The sequence below is a fragment of the Amblyomma mixtum genome, chromosome 2 (genome assembly GCF_055824585.1).
Source record: "Amblyomma mixtum isolate Tamu chromosome 2, ASM5582458v1, whole genome shotgun sequence".
Lineage (NCBI taxonomy): Eukaryota > Metazoa > Arthropoda > Arachnida > Ixodida > Ixodidae > Amblyomma > Amblyomma mixtum.
In genome coordinates this window covers 175,675,378-175,695,787 of record NC_143013.1, presented here as the reverse complement: position 1 = coordinate 175,695,787, position 20,410 = coordinate 175,675,378, and the positions used below count along the sequence as shown (strand labels likewise).

General features: G+C 45.6%; 1 long non-coding RNA gene across 1 annotated transcript; it reads left to right on the top strand.

Annotated features, from left to right (window-relative positions):
* Positions 1–4,240: 4,240 nt before the first annotated feature.
* Positions 4,241–8,508, top strand: LOC149361710 (uncharacterized). The gene is made up of 3 exons (XR_016288436.1): positions 4,241–4,328; positions 5,935–6,018; positions 8,409–8,508. It is a non-coding gene; the product is annotated as an uncharacterized LOC149361710 (long non-coding RNA).
* Positions 8,509–20,410: the final 11,902 nt, after the last annotated feature.

Genomic DNA, 20,410 nt, shown 5'->3' with positions numbered 1-20,410 from the left:
ACGAGTCACTTGGTCTTACAGCGGGACAGTGAATGCGCGTCTGCGGCGGCAGCACCACCGCGGCGAGTGACGCGGCAATAACATGGTCGAGCCAGCGCAGCTTCGCTGAAGGTCAAAGTTACGGAGTCGGCGAAACCCGCCGAAGAAGGCGCAGTAAAGCTTTCGCTCTAAGAAGCAGTAGAGCGATTGGGATAATGAAATCAATAAAGTACGCCTGGTAAATCTGGCTATGGAAGAATAGAAAACGTGAAAACACACTCTGCCTAAAAGCTGCCTCCTAAGCATCCCACATACGCACCTTACACATGACGTACAGGGTCGTCCACTCTTAGAACACGCTAGCGCATGGCCGTGCTCTTTGGAGGGTCACTGCGTCCGAAACGGCTGAGCATCGAAGCGAAGTGGCAGACGACGCGAAGCACTGCGTCCAGGTACACCTTCTCCTGCGCCACATTGCTGCGATGAGCGACTGTGTCGCACGCGGTGGCCCTCTCAAGAGTGCGGCCATGCGCTAGCGTGTTCTAAGAGTGGACGACCCTGTACAAACTTGAAATAAGTAAAGGCTGTTTGTGAAATATGTGGAGATTTAGTCATAGCGAAACATTTTTATACAGAAAGCTTGGGAAATAAAGAAAGAATTTCTGAGAATTTAAAGAAGACCTACTCTTCTTTTCGGCAATTTACCAGCACATAAAAGCACAGCACTCAGTTTTCTGGCGCGTGATGTACTTAGTTGCTTATGCGCCGTAAAATAAACCATACATACGCACACACAAAATACAGAAACCTTTTTCGGCACTGAGAAAGCAAACGGAGCTCATAGTCAGGAAGATCTAAATTTCTAACTACGTCTGCGTAAGTAATCATGGTCGCAAAACAGTCGAAATCGTCGTTCATTTGGGGCGCATTAGTGACAGTTATAGCACAGGTTGAAGGTGGTTCATAGTACTGTCCCAGTTGTTTAGGCAAATCTGCTACTCGCCCGTACTGCTCCAACCAGCCATCAGTGTTCGGGGATGCAAGAGGATAACCTAAGCTGACGCCGTTGGCGGTGTCATCGTCGAGTCGAGCCTTCCTTCTGAGTTCGAGTAGGGTCTGGGAGAAGCCCGCGTTCAGGTGAAAGCTTTTGGAGATGGCGGCTGCTTCGGAGGTCGTCTTCTGCCGTACTGCTTCGGTGGCCTTCCCGGTGATCGCTTCCTACGTGACGGCTTCGGCTGCTTCGGCTGCTTCGGCGGCTCCCGGGGGGTGTGTGTTACGAGCACATCCGTTAGAACTTCCACCACATGTTACGTAGTGGCGACGGTTCTCCAGCAGTTAAAAAGGAAGCGGAAAAGGCTTCCAAAAAAAACGGTTCATTGGCGGAGCTGCGCCTACAGAGAACTGAATAACTCGGCGGCAGCGATAGCACTTTGCGATAGTAAAGTGTGCTCCGCGGTCATCGAACAGCGCAAATATTAAGCAGCAATTTATATAAGCGGATATTGAGAGGTACTAATGGTAGACTTATGTAAATTAGAAAATTTTTTTATCAGTGTCCTGTGGTGCACTGGAGGACCGGACGTAGGGACAAGGATTATTCGTTTCACAGTAAACTGCGTAAACCTGTTGCCGGCTGGTAAGGAATACAGCACGTAAGAGAAGCCGTTCATGTGCAACGTTCGCACGAGATTTTCACACTTACGCGACGAGATTACGCTAAGTGTACAGGGGCAGGCAGGGATAAAAAGTAGACGAGTTTGCCTGCGTGTTTTCTTGTGGTAGATAGTATACATAGCTCATCCCTTGTAACCGCTTGCGATCGATAAAGAATTTACTGTTTTTTGTTTCGGTTTTATCAGGCGAACAATGGCTACGACGTGTAGTTGGTGCTTAGCTCTCCGGCTCTTAAAATAGGATGGCTTACGCATTTTAGAGAATGACAGCGCGTATCAATAATTATATTGTTATTGTTCCATATGTGAACGGCCCCAACTACACGTCAGAGTCATCGGTCGGTTAGAAAAGCGAAAGCGCACAAAGAAAACGTTTTGTAGATTTAGTGCTCGTAAGCAAATACCACGTGGTCAACAACGTATTCTAATGTGTAACGCATCATTGGAAAGAACATGCAAAGAAAATATTTATTGTACATAAGCTTCGGCAATATTGTCCTGCCAGATACCGTGGAATAGTTAAATACACCATGTCACGTGTTCACGCAGATCCCACAGCATGGACATACTTGAAATGCAATCCGGAGAACATGTGCGGAACAGGCGAAAGGCAGTCTCCAATTTATATCAACACGAGTCATGTATTCACAGCACACGGAAACCTTACAGTGAAGCTCGACTACGACGTCACAATGAAGAAATTCAAAGTGACATACGACAAATTCGGTAAGTGTGCACTGGCAGTGGCTATGCAGTTCGTAGTAGGGTGCCCCCCTGCGAGTCTCCATTTTAACCACTTCTTGGTGAAGATAATTTCGTTTTATGAGAAATGCGTCATTACCTGGAATTCGGGACAACGCCCAGCAGGTCATTAAACATAGCGGCTAATAGCGCTTCAGTGACAGTGGCTGTCACTGAAGCGCTATTAGCCGCTGAAGAGCTATTTTTACCGCCGCGGTGGCTCAGTGGTTATGCTGCTCGGCTGCTGACCCGAAAGATGCGGGTTCGATCCCGGTCGCGGCGGTTGAATTTCTTTGGAGGAGAAATCCCAGAGGTTCGTGTACTGTGCGATGTCAGTGCACGTAAAAGAACCCCAGGTGGTAGAAATTTCCGGAGCCCTCCACTACGGCGTCTCTCATAGCCTTAGTCGCTTTGGGACGTTAAACCCTATGAACCAACCAACCAACCAACAGCCACTGTGTAATTCGTACTTTAAAGGCTCAAATCCATTCGCCACGTGGTTCTTTGGAGCCAAAGAAACTAGAGGTGTTTGTTCAGAATTCCTGATAATGAGACTTCAAGTATCGACGCAACGCTTCCGAATTTCTGCTTTGCTAAAATTTAGCGACAGTGGTAGTGGACTGTGCCGTAGTGCACAAAGCTGGAAATACCGTGCCTTTTGGCGCCTGGCTGTGTGGATGGCAGCGGATAAGTTGTAGCGTTGCTGACCGCCAAATTGTTCACTCGAAGCGTTCTCAGATAAGAAAGGCGTCAGCGGGGCTCCTATTAAAGTTTTGTTTCGCCATTTCTGGGGCGGCCTATTTCTAATCCTTCAGTATATCTTCTGCGGCCCCAAATCCCCCCAATCGGAGGTAACAACAAATCGCCACTGGCGTTAGCAGCCACTTTTCTGGTTGCACTTGCACAGCTTTTGCGCTGAGGCTGCTGCGCACGACTGCTGAGCACTGCAGCTCTTTTAGGCGGGCTAATAGCGCAGTATAACATAACCGCGCCCTCGCCACTTCCTTCCTGCGTTCCTGTCAACTTGAGCATTTGCAATGGGCTGTTTTACCGGCCGAGAACCGAGACTTATTGCGCGCGAAAATTAAGCGCCAAATTTTGCAACTTCTGTCAGGCGCATAATCCCGTCTTCTGTCGACTTCGAATCGCAGTGCGAGCGTCGCTTGAAGAAGAACCCAGGCTCCCAACCATAACACTCTTCACAACCAAGTACTACATGAAGGAAGTGCACTTCCGCTTTGTTGATGGCGACACGAAAGGACCTGAGCATCTCATACAAGGAGATGAGGATTCCGAGGACAAATCTGTCTTGGAGGTGCGTTTACCCCAAAGGCTTAGGCTGAGGAACGGCAAGTAATGTCATGTGTAGCACAAATCATTCCATCACCAACAATTCCGGACAGCGCCCAGCGAGTTCGCCAAGCATTCCATAACCAAATCCGACAGCGTCCGGCGAGTGCGTTATGCCTAGTGGCATATGACACTTCCATGGCCAGCTCTCGCTCAATCGTTCTTTCTGTGAATGCGCCATTTTTTTAGTGTTAAGAGACATGACCATTTGGTTGCAGCCAAGGAACTAGAAGCGCTTGTGCCCAGTTCATGGTAATGTTTAGGATGACACGCATTATGCCGATTGCACTTTGTGACACTCTCTTGCTTTAGTGGACTCTACTGGCACAGCCGTCCTAGGCTGCACTCCTGCAAGGGAAGGGGGGGGGGGGGGGAATCTCTTCGCAGTCAATCTTTGCAGTTTGTGAGAGACCGTGGTATGCTACAAATCCATGCTGTCCGAACAGAGTCCTCTGCTCGAGAGCTCTTGATAATGTTTCTTTCTACACGCAGGTGCAATTTTTCCACGTCATAAACCACACGCTGGATATTTTCACCAGCCTTCAAACGACAGGAGGCGTGGTGGCGTACTCTGTGCTATTTAAGGTCGGTGGCCTCGGCTGGCATGGCAAGCGCGTTCTGCATAGCGCCGTGACTGCACTAAGCATTATTTTGGTTTTTTGTTTCTGTAGTGAGTTTTAGAACAGGCAACAGGGAATATGCGCACTGCCACCCTGCAATTCCCTGTCCCGCTAACCAGTTGGGTCCCACCATTCTAAAGGTGTTATACCTATCGTAGCTTTCTGGAGTACACGCTTAAGGTGGAACATGTCAATTGACTTCGGCGTAAGGCGAATGAAGCGTGCGAAGAGTGCACAGTGCGCCTGGCAGTACTCTGCTGCAGTAAAATTTGGTCTCGTGTCTAGTAAACCTGTAACAGTACCTTGGTTTGGGCTAGTTGCTAACAGTTCTTCGAAAACATAGCGCAAAAGGACGCGGACGACACAGAAGTCGACAGGAGGCGCTAACTTGAAACTTTATTTTCGAAATGCCACCAGGTCTAATATATAGGAGCCTATGGCCACCATCAAGCGCTTGATGGTGGCGATAGGTTAATATATGTTAGACGTGGTGGCATTTTGAAAATAAAGTTGCAAGTTAGCGCCTGTCCTGTCCACTTTTGTGTCAGCCGTGTCCTTTTTTGCGCTATGTTTTCGTAGTACACCTGCCTTTCAAATCGCCAAACGGAACGTGACAACTGATAGTTGCTTACGACTGCTTTCTGTGCTTGCCTTTTGTTCTTCCGTACTGTGTTGTAGAGGTGGAGTAAAAAGCAGCGTTTAATAGCGTTTTACTGTTAAGCAGGACCCATATAATCACTGCTGACAAAAAACACCTTTGCCATAAGAGCCCTGAGCTGGGCTGTGTCAATTTGCTACAGTAGGATGCCACTTAAAGATAGCGTTTAGCAGCACTGGGTCACGGCCCGCGGTGTATTTGAATGCTCCGCTTAGCAAGAAAGTTGAAAAAATTAGGTTATTATTGTTTGACTTTATCGAACAAGGAACACACGGCAACAGTCTATCGCTTACAATTTAACATTCTTAGATTCTTGTTTAGGTATTACGTAATACTCTGCAGACCAATAGCAGCTGGAAACAAAAGGCAGGTTTTTAATGTTTGGCTATATCAAGCAAGAGAGAGATAAGAAAATTATTGTGCTCGCAATTTTGCAATTTACATTCTCCGTCAACTCAGGACAAACATATTTTTGAGCTGGAAACAGTTATGAACACAGTTATTTATGTTGAAAGATTTCAGTAAACCAGTCACCAACATATCCGCCGACCACCCAACGGCAGTCTTACATTTATTTGCTATTAACGTTGCTTATATTGTCAAAATCATTTCCCGTTGATTTTCTATGGCAGTGTTAAGGGCTCGATGCGATCGATAGAAACAGTTGACTTTGTTACACATCAGAATGAACTATTACCTTCATGATGTCCATACCAGTAAGTTAAAATTTTTCGATATTCAAAATTTTTCTACAAGAACGTTCGGCATGTTTCTATTTGTACACGCAGGAACACCGCACTAATTCAGTCGCCAGGTGTTCACTGGAGACATAATTGTCTTCGACTATAGTTTATAAAGACATGAAAATATCAATTTGCGCGCGGAAGATTACAGCTGCTACTGCCTTCCGCAGGAAAGCAGCGTACACCATCATCTTGTCGAAGAGAGCATCAAAAACATAACAGCCAGATTTGGCCACAAGGGAGACGCTACCACGGTAAGAACAGCCGTTATTTGCGCATGCGTGGTGTCGACAAAGCTGCACCCCACCCATCTGCTAGCTCGCAGATGTGCTGAGGCTGTCTACTGCAGAGGGGAAAGCTCGCAATACACCTCTAGGTGCCACTGGTGGTGGATTCACATCGCCGCTTCGTACAAGAACACCCTATACTCTTGACGCACCAGAATATATATATGGCCATATTTGAGGGTTTTTAGTTTCCGGCTTGAAGACCATCACTTTAGGCCCTATAGTTGTGCACGCGATTGTTCGAGTAAGTCAGATGAACCCTTCTCAGATTAACCAGGTGGCATCAAATCCTGCCCAAATGCGTGACCACTGCAAATGGGTCAAATAAGAACGCAATACAAGTTGCTCTTGGGCTAGTTGGTGCACCTGAAGATTTGAAGAGAGGATACAAAGAGGCGAGGACGGCACTGGACTTGCAACTTCGCTTTTTAAAACGTACAGGGGCGATGACAACAAATGCGAACGAAGCGTGCACCGGGCACCCTGATATTCGCATTTCTTTTCATCGTGCTTTGCTTAAATATTAGCAAAAAGACGCTAGAGTCGTCTTTGATGCATTCTGTGACGACTGCCTTTTTCTTACCAAACTGATTAAAGAGTGATGGAGAGAAAGATTAAAAACGGAGGGCGGAGGCGCCGCGTTCTTTGCGTTTCTTTCCACCGCTATAGTAAAACAAGCGCACATAATATCCGACGTCACTGCACTCTGACTACTCACATGGCACGCGCACTGATGACACTTTTGCTCATCTCTATCTACCGTCTAGGAAATCACGGTGCTTTTTCGTTAAACAAAGCAGATGTCGCACGATTATCTATGATTGCTAATATGAAATACTTCAAACATTTCCTTATCCGATATAATTCTTAACCCAACATCTCCCACCCGCTTAAAAATATGGTCACACTTGTGAGACAAAAGTGACAGTTTGCACTTTTTGAAGCTGCTGCAATCAATAGCCGAATGCTTTCTATGAGTCTCCTCCTCCTAGGGAGTATTACAACAAGCATTTAACACAACTGCTGGAATGTCCTTTGTACTTACCTTCGGCCAGGCCAGCGGAATGTGGTAAACTACAACAGACTTGCACTCGACGAAGGGATTCACAAACATCTTATCGCAGACTAACGATAGTCAATGGGCGCGGTACGAACGAGGTAAAGGGGCGCCAATCTTTTGTTCAGGAAAGTCTTAGAAAAATGATCCAATTTCGGGTTCGAGGGAGATTGTTTTTCTCACACCGCCAAAGTTTGGTGGCTGAGGATTGTAGAGCTTTTGAAAAATTCTTGGTAAAAAACTTCTACAAAACTTCCATTCTTTATGGCTTCGCATTTCATAACCAGCTGCGGCAATGTGGTCGGCTTGGTCTCATTGGAAGTACAGTTAAGCGGAGAAAAAGCAGACTGCAAAAGTCACCCCTCGATTGGCTGCTTTGTGCAAAATGACAAATGACGCGTAAATGAGCAATATATGCGCAGCATCGGCGAGCAATTCACGTCGCTCATCGTCGGACATTTATGATTGAACATCAAGGATCATTTACGGACATCATTTACGGATCGGACATCTTTTAACGTAGGCGGGGGAAGCAACTTCCGTTCGATGGCGTAGACGCGGGTCAGGTGGCTAGAGTTGGCCTCCGGCTGTGGCTACTACGTAGTTGTTTTGATAGGCAAAACATGGAGAGCAGACTACTCGATTGGAGTGGTGCATGGGAATGCGGCTTGACAGTGAAATTTTACCCGCAGTAAAGTTGACGCTCAGTGGAATCCGAGCCAAAGGAATTGCTGTTGATTTCTCGGCTACTAGGTTGCATGTCATTACCCTTTTAGTAGCGCAAACTATGAAGCAGCACAGAAACGAAAGGACAAACGCTGCAATTGAAGAAATGTATCCATGCTGGCGACACGTACCCTCGCGTCACCATATACAAGAAATTATCTGCTCGCCTAGTGGTTCCGAGTTAGCGTGTGGTGATTTGCCAGGGGTGGTTTTTCAAAAAAGTTTGCTGCATATCTGAAATAAGAACAGGTAGTTATTCCCGATATTTTGAATCATTACTTAAGTGACAGTTCGAGGAGTAAGATTCTTAAATGTTGAGATTTTTCAGAGCTCCATGCTTTTTGGTGGCATTTACAGCAACCTCAACTGTTTTTGAGCCGCATATCAGATAATCTAGAGCAGCTTTGTTTGTTTATTTTGCAGCAAGCAGCCTGATGTCATTTCTATAAAATGTTTAGAGCACAAGAAATTCGGGCCATTTTTTCAGCACAGCACCAACAAATACTCAAATCTATTTGATATATCTGAAAACTAGGAATGTTTTTAAATCACCTTGTATCTTTGTTTGGCGCAGCACCTGAACATAGGCCACTTAATACAAGCACCCACGTTTCCTGCCGTCATCTACAAGGGGTCCTTGACTTATCCACCGTGCACCGAGGGCGTCTGGTGGCTAGTTTCCATTGACAAGACGAATCGAAACATTACTGAGCAAACGGTGAGTCGCTTACCTGGTGTACCATAACGAACTTCTGCCGAAACCATCTGAAGGTGACCAGTTTTCTCCTCAGCTGGAAGCGCCGCCCCGGCGTTAACGCGAACCCGGGTAGCAATGGAAGCGCTTCCAGCCAAACCGATGTTTCCTAATGTATGCCCAAGGTCGGTCTTCGCTGTGTGTGTAGATTCGCGCGCTGAAAAAATAAGGTGCGCGGTAGCAGTGAGTTACGGGTAGCACGTATATACCGCCATATTCCCAATAGGTTTTGAAATCAGCGCTAATGTTTATTTTAGGTTTAAGGTCGTCTTCGCAGTCAAGGTCGACTCACAGACTCAAAGGGAGCATTTCACGACAAGTTCTGGCTGCTTAGCCATTTAAAGATTTGTTCATGGAGAACTTTCAGCTTTTCTCGCTTTGCTCTACACCTGATTTTTTTTTTTCATGTTAGGTGAGCATGTGCTATCATGAGCAGTATGAGCAAGGACGCGGTAGCGCGTGGCAAATAGCCTGAAACCAGTTCTTGTGGTGGCACACGGCGGCCGCATTCAGCAAGTAAGTGGAGAGGGTTCGCCCCCTGGGCATTGTGCCTGCACTCTCTGCCGCGCGCATTTTTGTCAAACGTGGGACATTACGTCTGCACCTGAATGTGATAACGTAGGGTTTGGCAGTGCGCCTACGCAGTGACTCAAATTGCGCCCGCATGCGATCGCAGAACGCGGCCGCAATATGTGCGAGCGATAATGGCCATGAGATTGCAAGTTCCGAGGTTTGGCCGTGGGCTTTTCACACGCGACTTGATGACGATGCGGAAAAGCACCTTCCTTTATAACTGCTGCTGCGAGATACGGGCTGTGGACTCGGTGAAGGCTGGGAAATGGGTCTTTAATAAAAGATTTTCATCCAAAAGAAAACAGGGCCCCAGGCCCTTGGAAGGTACAGGCTGGCTCCCCGAGCAGCTGCTCTCTTCCGCTGCTGGAGGACGACTCTACTCGTTGACTCCCGTGCGTTCACTCTGCTCCCTCGAACGCCGTGCCCACGAGACCAAGCAGCGCGTTCACGGGAGGAAGCGTCCCTAGGCGCTGACGGTCGTGTTCTCGAACGCCGTGTCCCCGTGTTCGCGTCCCTCGGCTTTTACGTTCGCGTTTTCGAACGCCGAAAATGAGACCCGCGTCCGCGACGAGGCCGGCACTCTGCGACGCCGAGTATGGGTCGGAACGCGACAAAGCACAGTTTCCGGATCTCTGGCCCACTGGCCAGTAGTCTTGCAACGTAACACTGCGTAAGGCGCATGTCCGTAGCCTAAGATGCTTATGCGTTAGCGCGTTCAGGTGCACACGTATTGTTACACTTTTGGAGAAAGATGCGCGCGGCAGGGGCTGCAGGAAGAATGCCCAGCAGGCGAACCCTCTCCAATTATTTGCTGAAAGAACGCGCTACCGCTTTCTTTCTTATATAGCTCATGATAATACACCCTCAAAACAGGGTTGTTATGGTACCTTGAAAATCAAACGATCGATTGAACCTGCCGGGTCAAAGAAATCAGTGTGTGAAGTGCAAAGCATGAGAACTCTTTTGTGAATTGTGCAGTGGGTGTTAGGTTGTGCTGGGATGTGAGATGGTATACATCGACCACATCACTTGAGACCGCTCAGAGCATAAGCTGTCATGGCAGAATAATACGCGCTCTTACTTACCGAACCACTGAGAGGAATATGGTAAAGAGAGATTCCTGAAACTAGTCCACTTTGCAGGAGCGAAGTGAGCATGTAAACTGATCGAGGTTTTTTTATATAAAAAGTATGCTGGCGGTTTAACATTGCTAACCGCAGAGTATTGTGAGAAAGCTGGTTTTTGCAAGTGGACACCAACGCCAGGTACCCGAAAGCGCGATTCCTTTCCTGTCGTGACGCGGACAGATGGAAGTGAAGGCGACGACATGCAATGCACTGCAAGTCTGTGATCGCCTGCGGCAATAGCTTAGTGCGCTCGTGCAGTGGCCAGCGAAGCTGATATAGTCGCGCTGCCGCGGGTTCAAAGCCGGGTGGCGCCAATGTTTATTCTCCACGTTGGCCATGGTGACCCACATTGAAAGTTAGAAGGATTATGGTTGGAGCTAATGGGTCGTTCACATGAGGATACACAGTGCTAAGTGACGCGACAAGACCGAACACAGGCGCTAAATTTCCACTAAACAATTTATTGGCGTTTAGACAGATTATAAAGCTACAAACCTAGGACGGCGGAGGGGGGGGGGGGGGGGGGGGTTCAAGAAAGGTTACCGGGCTGAAAGCAGACAGCTAAAGGAACAAACCAAATTGCAACTAAAAGAAAACCTCAAAACTGCATTTCAGTAAAGGTACAAGCCTATGGCGGGGGGCGGATAAGAAAGGTTACCGGGCTGATAGCAGACATCTTAGAAACCTAATTGCAACCAAAAGAAAACCTAAAGGCCATTTTGGTCATAGCGCTTAACCCCTTTCCGAAGGTTTTTTATTTTCCGCTTAAAAAATTGACCTCCAGCAAGGCCGAAAAGACTCATATCAACCCATCTGGTTGCGGCGTTTCAGCAGAATAATCTGTCATATCATGTATTACGCCATAGAATTAGGGATGGTTTATCCAGAGATATAAAACTGGATTTGAACTGCCATAACATTAAAGGAATTTACATGCTAAACTACAGAATGATTGTTTCTCCAAAGAAAATAATTTTTCTTAGATATCCAGCTAGTCTTGGCAACAAAATGCATGAGTAACTTTTTTGGTGTGCCTTTTGTTGCAAAACCTGTGTGCTGGGGGGGGGGGGGGGGGGTGGCGTCTTGAAGCGGAATACTTTTGCTCGTCCAAGTGAAACATAATCACGCTACTACTCAAGGGCGGCATACAGCGGAATTGTTTCACTAGGCAAAGGGCAGTTATTTTGGTCTCAATAGACGATATGCGAAATTGCTTGGCGGTCTGGCAACACCGCGCCCACAACTTCCGGTTTCCATCTTGGCACGGTCGAGCTCGTTGAGCTGGTGCATCGTTTGCTATGCGTACTTTCTTCTTGCGAGTGGATTTCAACAGGCAAGCTTCAGCTGCTGCGTTGTTTTCACAGCTGATCTTTGACCAAATGTAGGTGCTTTCAATAAGCGCCAGCTTACTCCTACCGCGTCCTCAGCTTAGCTTGAAGTCTGGCGCTGATGATCGCAATAATCGGCACTCGAAAGTGGGTTACAAAGTCGAACCGTGACCGTGTGCTGTTGTCGTTTTAATGCTCGCATTAAAGCGCCAGTTCAAGCATCGCGCATTATCATGGCTATTTTATTCCCAGGTGGACGCGAATTCATCTGGTAGGGTAGCGAGCGGTTATTTTGCGGTGAGTGCGCACGTGTATTGACAAACTTCTGTGACAGTGCGAACTTTCGTTCGCGCCGACGCCAGGAGCTTCGTGCATTGCAGTGTAATCACACAAGACCCTCGACCAGCTGCGTAATTCGATTCCTTTACTGTAATGTGCAATGCGCATCCGCGGTTTTCAGCGTCACCGTTTCAGAGCCCGGCGTCGGTTGATTTTCGCCACAATTCGTTGAAACCGCGTCCCGCTTAAGACGCAGTCAGTCGACATTAACAAGAGGAAAGTAGGCATGAACATATAATTCAAAATATAGTAAGCAAAGACGCAGCTTTTTTTTTTCAGATAAGCACTGAGCCACCGCGGCGGCTTGATTAGAGAAAGATGCTACAGCTGTAGGTGCATGCACGGACTCGATACGCTGGTCAAGCTGTGTGTGCAGGGGCGAAATTAGCATGTTCGGTTGCTTCCGAAACTTTATTAGCTTACTCCCAAACTTGGACAAATGGCTTTGTTGCGAACCAAGCTGTTGGAGCTTGCCACAACGATAATAAGATCTGATGGGCTGAAGCGTTTTCAGAACACTGTTGCACGTACTTTCTAGCTTAGAAATGCATCCTTCCTTCATAATAAAGTGGCTATATGATTCGCTTCTTTTTTTTTAGATTTTCGTCGCCGCAGATATCGAAGGTATAGGAATCCTCAAGAAATAAAGCATTCGCACCTGAGTTTTTATACGCAGGGTGTATTGCTTCACAGACTCATTAACCAGCATAACATATGCGCATGGTCCAGAGAGTTTGCTCGCCCTTCTAAAACTAATTGAACACGGGAAAAACTTAACTGAACACGTAGCAAACTAAGCATTAATCGGCATATGGTTCTTCGAGTGAACTTATTTCGCCACGGCACGAGCGATTGGCCCGCTCAAAAAAATTACCTTCTCTATTACGTTGTTCAAGTATGCGTCTATATATATTCACGTCCGACCGGAGAGTTGATAAATGCACGAAATCGGCTTCTAATTTTGATCAGAGACAACAAAGGCTGTGGTCCTTATCTTAATTTAAACGCAAATAACCTCGAGAGATTTGTCAAAAATCAGCGCAGAAAGCGAAAGCTGCGCGCTGATCCGCGTGCTGACACATGATACCTCGCATGTCGTTTTGTGTTACTAAAACGTTGGGACGGAGTAAAAAAATAGAAAAGAGAAAAACTGGAACGCACCTAGTTCTGGCACGCATCGTAGTGTCTTTTCACAGTGGAGAGGGTAGCTCAACACTGCATCGGCATTTTATTTTCCAAACGAAGCGCAGCCGTTTTAACCCAACGCTAGGCAGCGGTTTCGTTTTCTGTACCGTGCCAACATGGAGGACTTAGTTCTCGGAGCGCCGAGAGATGGCGCTGCGCATTTCGCATATCGTCTATTGCCTTCAAAGTCCCAGTGACTACAGAGGGCCACACGGTTGGCTGCTTTAGTGAGCACTCTTATTTCGGTTAAATCGCGCAGCTCTCTATCAATGCCTATTCCTGTTCGGCATTACATCGGAATAGGCTCGCATATATGGTTTGCTTTCTTGTAACACCGCATTTGTCTCTCGAAAATTCGTCATTGTCTTAGCTCTATCGCCTTTTTTCTTGCCATGCAACAACCATGCCCGTTGCTGCGCGGTTAAATCCAGTTTCTTCTGAGTCCCTTTGAATACTTCTCCGCAGTTTATGGGTGCCCTTTAATATCGTTGCACTTGAAGAAAAGCCGCCATCATCACTCCGTGCTTTCTGTCTGTATAGATCAATGCCATCTTCGCCGCTGTTGATTCCAGTGCTTCTTCTGCCTCTACTAAACATAGACAGTGGTCTTCTTCCTGACACCACCTTCCGAAAGGATGTAGGATTTCACTTTTCTTTCGCCATTGAATATGCTGGTGTCCTATAACCGCTTTTATCAGGAGAAAAAATTAAGGCTCTTTAACCTTCTGAAGGCGAAAAAGCATGTAAAATTGCTCGATCATGGGCAAATTATATTTCAAACGGAAATTATGAAAAGACATATAGTGACAATTACCGTAACTGTTGCTTTATCATATGACACTCACGTCAACACCATTCTTACAATGCAGTCTGACGGATTATAGTGATGTAAAAGAGCTATTTTATGCATTAGTAACGAAACAGCGCAAGAGAGCACCAGACGTTTTGCTGAGCCATTTTATGACCAAATAATTTTTAAAATGCTACGTCCAGATAGAATGCTCAGAATGTTTTTTCTGCGTACGCGCAATTTTCTGCGTGCCGTGTTTCCACAGGAAACGCGCAACCCAGCAGATTGCAATAATAAATCAGTAAGAATTCTCTTTTTTTTTTACTTTTCACAATTACGGGTCAATAGAAGTACAGCGTTTTTGCCCTGTCTTGTTCCGTCACTTTGCACTATGGAAGCTTATGCTCAGTCTCGTCTTATTTTTCGTAATTTGCCCTCATGACGTAACTACAGAGGCTTTACCAGAAAGGTTTTTTTCAAGGCTAGGAGAACAATAGCGGTTTCGCACTAAGAAACTGGTAATTCGTGTGTCAGAACTGCTTGCTTATTTATTTATTTATTTATTTATTTATTTATTTATTTATTTATTTATTTATTTATTTATTTATTTATTTATTTATTTATTTATTTATTTATTTATTTATTTATTTGTTTATTTATTTATTTATTTATTTATTTATTTATTTATTTATTTGCAAACAGTGTTGGCCGTGGGGCCGTTACGATGGTGAGGCGTGGCATTTGCCGAGTAACATGTTTCCTTTTGATTATACGAAAAAAAAAGTTCATCTTCATCCATACAATCATATTTCTTGCAGCGTAATGTTTGTCTTTTTCTACAGAAACAGTGTTAATAAATATTCACTTGAGAAACTGTTACTTCACGCAGAAAAGAAAAAAAAAACAAGAACAAAAAATCATTTCCACATTCCCGACCTTCACCTTAGGCGTGTTGAAATCATTAAGTGATTAGGCGTATGACGCTGAAATAAAAAGTTTTAGTGCGAATTAGGGATAGCTTTCTCGAAAGTTACCTAAGGGAGATCGTGGTAAATCATTCCGTTCTACTATTGCCCTCGGAAAGTATAAAACAGCATACACATTAATGCGTGGGGTCGGGGTTTGGTAACAGTATTCATTGCTTGCTCTCAGATGGGTAAGTTGTTTTCGGACCAAGTAATGGGAACTATTAATATTGAAGGAGTTTCTTGAGAGCTGATATAAAAATTTTAGTCTGGTCATTCTGCGACGTTCGCCTGGAGGTGGCCAAGACAATCAAGATAAAAACAGCATAACAATTAGGAGCTGCATTTGTCTGTGCAATATACTGCAGTTCAGTTAGTTTGAAAGCAGTCTCTTAAATCCAATTTTTTAAATAAGTGCTGCAGATATATACCGCAGTAGTAAACGTGATTGTCACTAGAGGAAAACGTCTATAGGCACTGAGAGGTAATTTTCAGAGGCCAAGGCGACAGTCAGCTTTAAGCTAAGCAAATAATAATAAATCGCGTTTGGCGGTACGAAACACCAGTGATCATGGGCATACCGTATAAGGCCATCTCGGCGTATTCGTTAACGGAGAACACTTAAGGGTTTAAGGGTTGCAGATTCCGCGATAATGAAGCATAGATCATGGGGGTACAACAGATATGAATGCACTAAAAGGCATTGCTTCTTTGTGTCTACAGGCAAAACAGCCAGGCGCAAAAATTAGCCACTTCGGTTGCGAGATTACCATCAGGCTTTGACGACGAAACTGCATAAGGTCGATCAGAAGGACACGGGATTGGCATCATGTGACCCGCTGGTAGGACACAAACTAAAAAACTGAGGGCGTTATCGATGTCCACTGCACAGTAGGTTCACACTATCGACAAACAAGCGGAAGTCTTCTGCAAGGGCCTTAATACTATACACTCCTGGTGTGTCCTAGTAGTGGTGTGCCTTATTATAGTGCTTACCTAAAGTTCAATATGGTTTTTAATTTTCAGTTCAAGGCCTTACGCAGCGTGGCGCCCAACGCCGGCTCGCGGCCACCGAGGGAGCCTGAGCCGGAACATGAGTGCCTGTATCTTAGTTAATAAAACCTCGCTGGCCTCCGTGCCAGTGTCTCGAAGACGCGCGCTGCTCTCCCCGTGGTCCAGTCTCACTCACTATGCAGTGGAGTGCGGCGATTTTGGCCGAATGCGTCTCTCGCGCATAGACACTCTGTGAAAGTCTTTGCCAAATGATCGCTGTAGCCAGTATTTTCGGAACTGCTAAACCCTCCTGCTGGCCGCGCAAGCGGAAGGGACTGCTCAACCTATCTCACACGCTGCGCGAGTCCACCTAAAACTAGTCTGTAGACTCCACCTATATAGTAATCCACGCGAATAGCTGTTTGCTGCTCCGTTGAAGAAACAGATTGACATAGCGCAACGGAACGAGGACAAGAAGGAACACTCAACACAGCACAGGCGCTCACGAACAACTCTTCATTGCGTCATAAAAACGGGCAAGATTTATACCATTTGCCTGGACCACATACATTGTCAGCCAGCGGACATAGCGAAGGAACGCCTCACACGCTCGGCGATCACTACCAGCTCAAAAGAGCTCGACAAGTGCATGCTCTTACATTCTATTGCATTACTAAATTAATGATAAACAGACCACAGATAAAAGGTGTGAAGAGAGATCGTGGTAAATCATTCCATTCTACTATTGTCCTCGGAAAGTAAAAAGTAGCATACACATTAATGCGTGGGGTCGGGGTTTGGTAACAGTATTCATTGCTTGCTTGTGGACATCTACACGATAAGCACATCGTCAAGATCTATCGTTACGTGAACTATACAGCTGATGACACCTACACAATGAGGAAATTGTCTACGTTACGATATATCTTCACGATGTGCATGTCATGTAGATTTTCTTGTACTGTCCCGTCCATGGTGGTCAAGAAAATGTGTGAGCACTGGGGCAACTGAGGAACCAATATAGATTCCTAATCTTTGTATCAAGAGCTGGTTATTGTACTACACTACTGTGGACACACTGTGGGTCACAGCTGCCAAAAGTCCTTTACGGACATTTCGGATGGATCGGGTCTATCGAAAGGATAGACATGATCCATCTGAAAAGATACATCTACACGATAAGCACATCGTCAAGATCTATCGTTACGTGAACTATACAGCTGAGGACACCTACACAATGAGGAAATTGTCTACGTTACGATATATCTTCACGATGTGCATGTCATGTAGATTTTCTTGTACTGTCCCGTCCATGGTGGTCAAGAAAATGTGTGAGCACTGGGGCAACTGAGGAACCAATATAGATTCCTGAATAATTCAAGACAGGTTTATCGACCTACTTGGGTTTTACCTGCAGTCCACAGCAGTGTAGTACAATGACTAACTCTTGATCTGAGAATATTGAAGAAATAGATATTTTCAATCGATCAATCAATCTTGATACAAAGATCAGGAATCTGTATTGGTTCATCCGTGCTGGCGAGTCCTCTCACACATTTTCTTGACCACAATGGACAGCACAGTACAAGAATATCTACACGATAAGCACATCGTCTAGATCTATCATTACGTGAACGATTTCCTCATTGTATTAGACAGTGATGCGGCCATCAACGTGCCGGAAACCGTGAAGGACACCATTGGAGTGTTCAAGGCCTCTTCTGGTGGAATGAATTTCACGTTGGAAATGCCAAATGAGAAGATATAGTTTCTAGATCTCTTGCTGGTTTTTAATGGTTAGCGAGTGCGTTGATCCTATAATGTTAGATCGAAGAAAGGTTTGCTCCCCTTGGACAGTTCGCTTTCCGAACTTGTCCAGCGGGCAGTCGTAACAGGTGCACAGCATGCGTCACTAACAGAGTTGCGAACACATGGCTGATTATAGTTTCGATAACCAGTTTCAACGCTTTCATCTGCCAGCCTCATCAGGTCTGTGCGAAGATTTACTCCAGAAAGTGAAGCTAGGCGGAGGAGGTAAACAGCTCCTGGAAAAGAAACGTTTGAAGGTAATCCCGTACATACACAAACTGTCGGACAATGGTAAAAAGGTTGCAGCCAGGTAGGACGTGAACGTTCTCTTTTCTGCCCCATGTAAATTGGCCAAAATATGCCCGATGGTAAACCGGAAGAAGCGGGCGACGTGCACAGCAAAATATTCTAGTCAGTACACCGAATGTCGGTCTGCAGTTGTCTACCAGATTCCCCTCACATGCGGTAAAACATATATTGGGCAGACTGGACGCTATTTCAATAGAGAGCAAGCGAATACTTCCTCACTGTAAAAAAAAACAAGTCTGGGAGCCTCTAACACAAGGGGCGGCATCCTGTAAATGACTTAAATTTCTATAAAAAACTGATGCGTCCGCTTTTTTTTAAACATAGTGGGTCCACGTAGCCTGTATGTGTCTCTAGAAGAGCACGAATACATGCACGCTGTTTCAGTTAGACAACCCTCTTGCATTGCGCAAGCAGGGACGTACGTGCGGCTTGTTTTGTGTATCCCTTACTCATTCCCGGCTGAAGGTCGCCCCTTAATACAGCCTGTCTTGAGCTAATTTTTGTGTGTATTCGTAATTTTTTCTCGTCTGCACAATGACCGTTAACAGGAAAGAAGTTGTGGGCGTAGGTGTCTCCCTTTTGGTTGTTTTACTTTTTTCTGTTCCAAGGTCACCGAATGTAGTCGAAGCCTAGGTCTTCTTTTCAGTTATTCGTTAATTTTTCTCCTTTGTAGGCGCCTACGTGCTGCCTCTTCTGTGCTTGAACTACTTGTTGCGCTTCTTGGTGTTTGCTTTTGCGACTCCGACTCTGTGCGCTCGGCGAGTGCCTCGCTGGGCGCTTTGTCTCCAAAGTTTGCTACCAGCTTCAAATTCAGCCCGGCCGAGAGCGGCCTCAGGAACAGAACGCCTCAGGAAAGAGCTTTATATTTGCGCGATAGTGCCTCTACAATCGCTGCGGCCTCACGGTTTTTTAGATGCAGAAGCCACCAGCTTTCAATCTTGTCTCTCATCAGACAATACTCTAGCGTATGCATAGCTGATTTACATTATTTCTGAGTTTAGTAAATTTTTTCGCTCGTCCTGTAAACTCTGTTTTTTATGCGCGGAGATTAAATTAAAGTGGGTAAAGTGGAAATATCTTGCAATAAACAAATTTTGAATTTGTAATTTCGACACTAACCTCAAACCGAGAAGTGAAACAGCATAACAAGGTTGATGAAAAACTCATCTACGCTGAACCAGTTGTAAGTGGTTTTAACCAGGAAGGAATGTCGCTCCGCAGTTGAACAAGGAATTGAATCTGAAAGGCTTGAACCCGAAGCGACCGTAAAAAATAACTGACTCGCTTTGTAGTTCGACACCGTCGCTACCTTTCGGGGCCAGTGAGGTTTCCAATGGCCCAGTGGGTCAGTTACGCTCCTTTCCTTTCTTAAAAACCAACGGAGGACTAAGACTGCATTAGGGCAACATCGGCAACGAGACTGTATAATTTGATTGCGGGCTCAGGAATCTGCAAGGTGTGCCAGCAACACGATTGCAACAATGACCGTGAGTGGAGAAATGCTGAGCATGCTCGTGAGCTTACAGATGCCGAACTGACCTGTAGGACGCCCGCCCGGGCAGCTAGCTGCCTGTGAGACGTCCGAACGGGCCTGCCACTCCAGTCCTCCCAGTTGCTACTACCGTTCATTTTTCGCTGATCAATCCATCAAACCCTTAAGCTCAGTCTACTAACTTTCTTTTATTGCAGTTAATTTTCTAGGTGAACTCCTCCTGGTGATCTGCCAAACAAACGTTATGATAAACATTAGAGGCTTGATGCTCTCAATTCGGTCTATTTTTACTGTGCGTTTCATTTCACAAAACAGAGCAGAAAATAATATCAGTATTACTTCAGCTCATGCTTCATGCTTTTACATAGAACTCAGTCCATTAGTAGTTATCTTTCGTTCATTCATACAGATTCAGCACATTTAGTGTTTTGATAATGGGCGGTAATGATATTAAACATTAACTTTTTGGCTTTACAATTATAAAGAAATAATTCTTTGGGCGCCTACACACGTTAAGCAGTTGTTTTGTTGCGATAGACGAAATTACGAAGAAACATAATGTCCCAATATCACACAAAAATTTCATTCAAAACCATAAGGAGATGTAAGAGGTATTGGTTTACGCTTGTCTGGTCATAAATGCAGCAACTGTACGTTAGTGGGTTAGGAGCGTATAAGGCGCTTCGTTCATCATTACTGATGACAACTATATACTGCAGTAGCATAAAAGCTGGTAGCGATCAGCATCACTCAGGTCTGACCATTCCAGTTTATACAGGGTACAGTTTTCAAGACCTGGTTTTAGGTCTGCAGCGGCAACTTCTTCTGCCATCTAGCCACGTGGGCATGTGCAGTCCGGATGTACTTAACGGAGTATTTGAAGATTTGGCGTGATGGCGTACCTTGGCCACA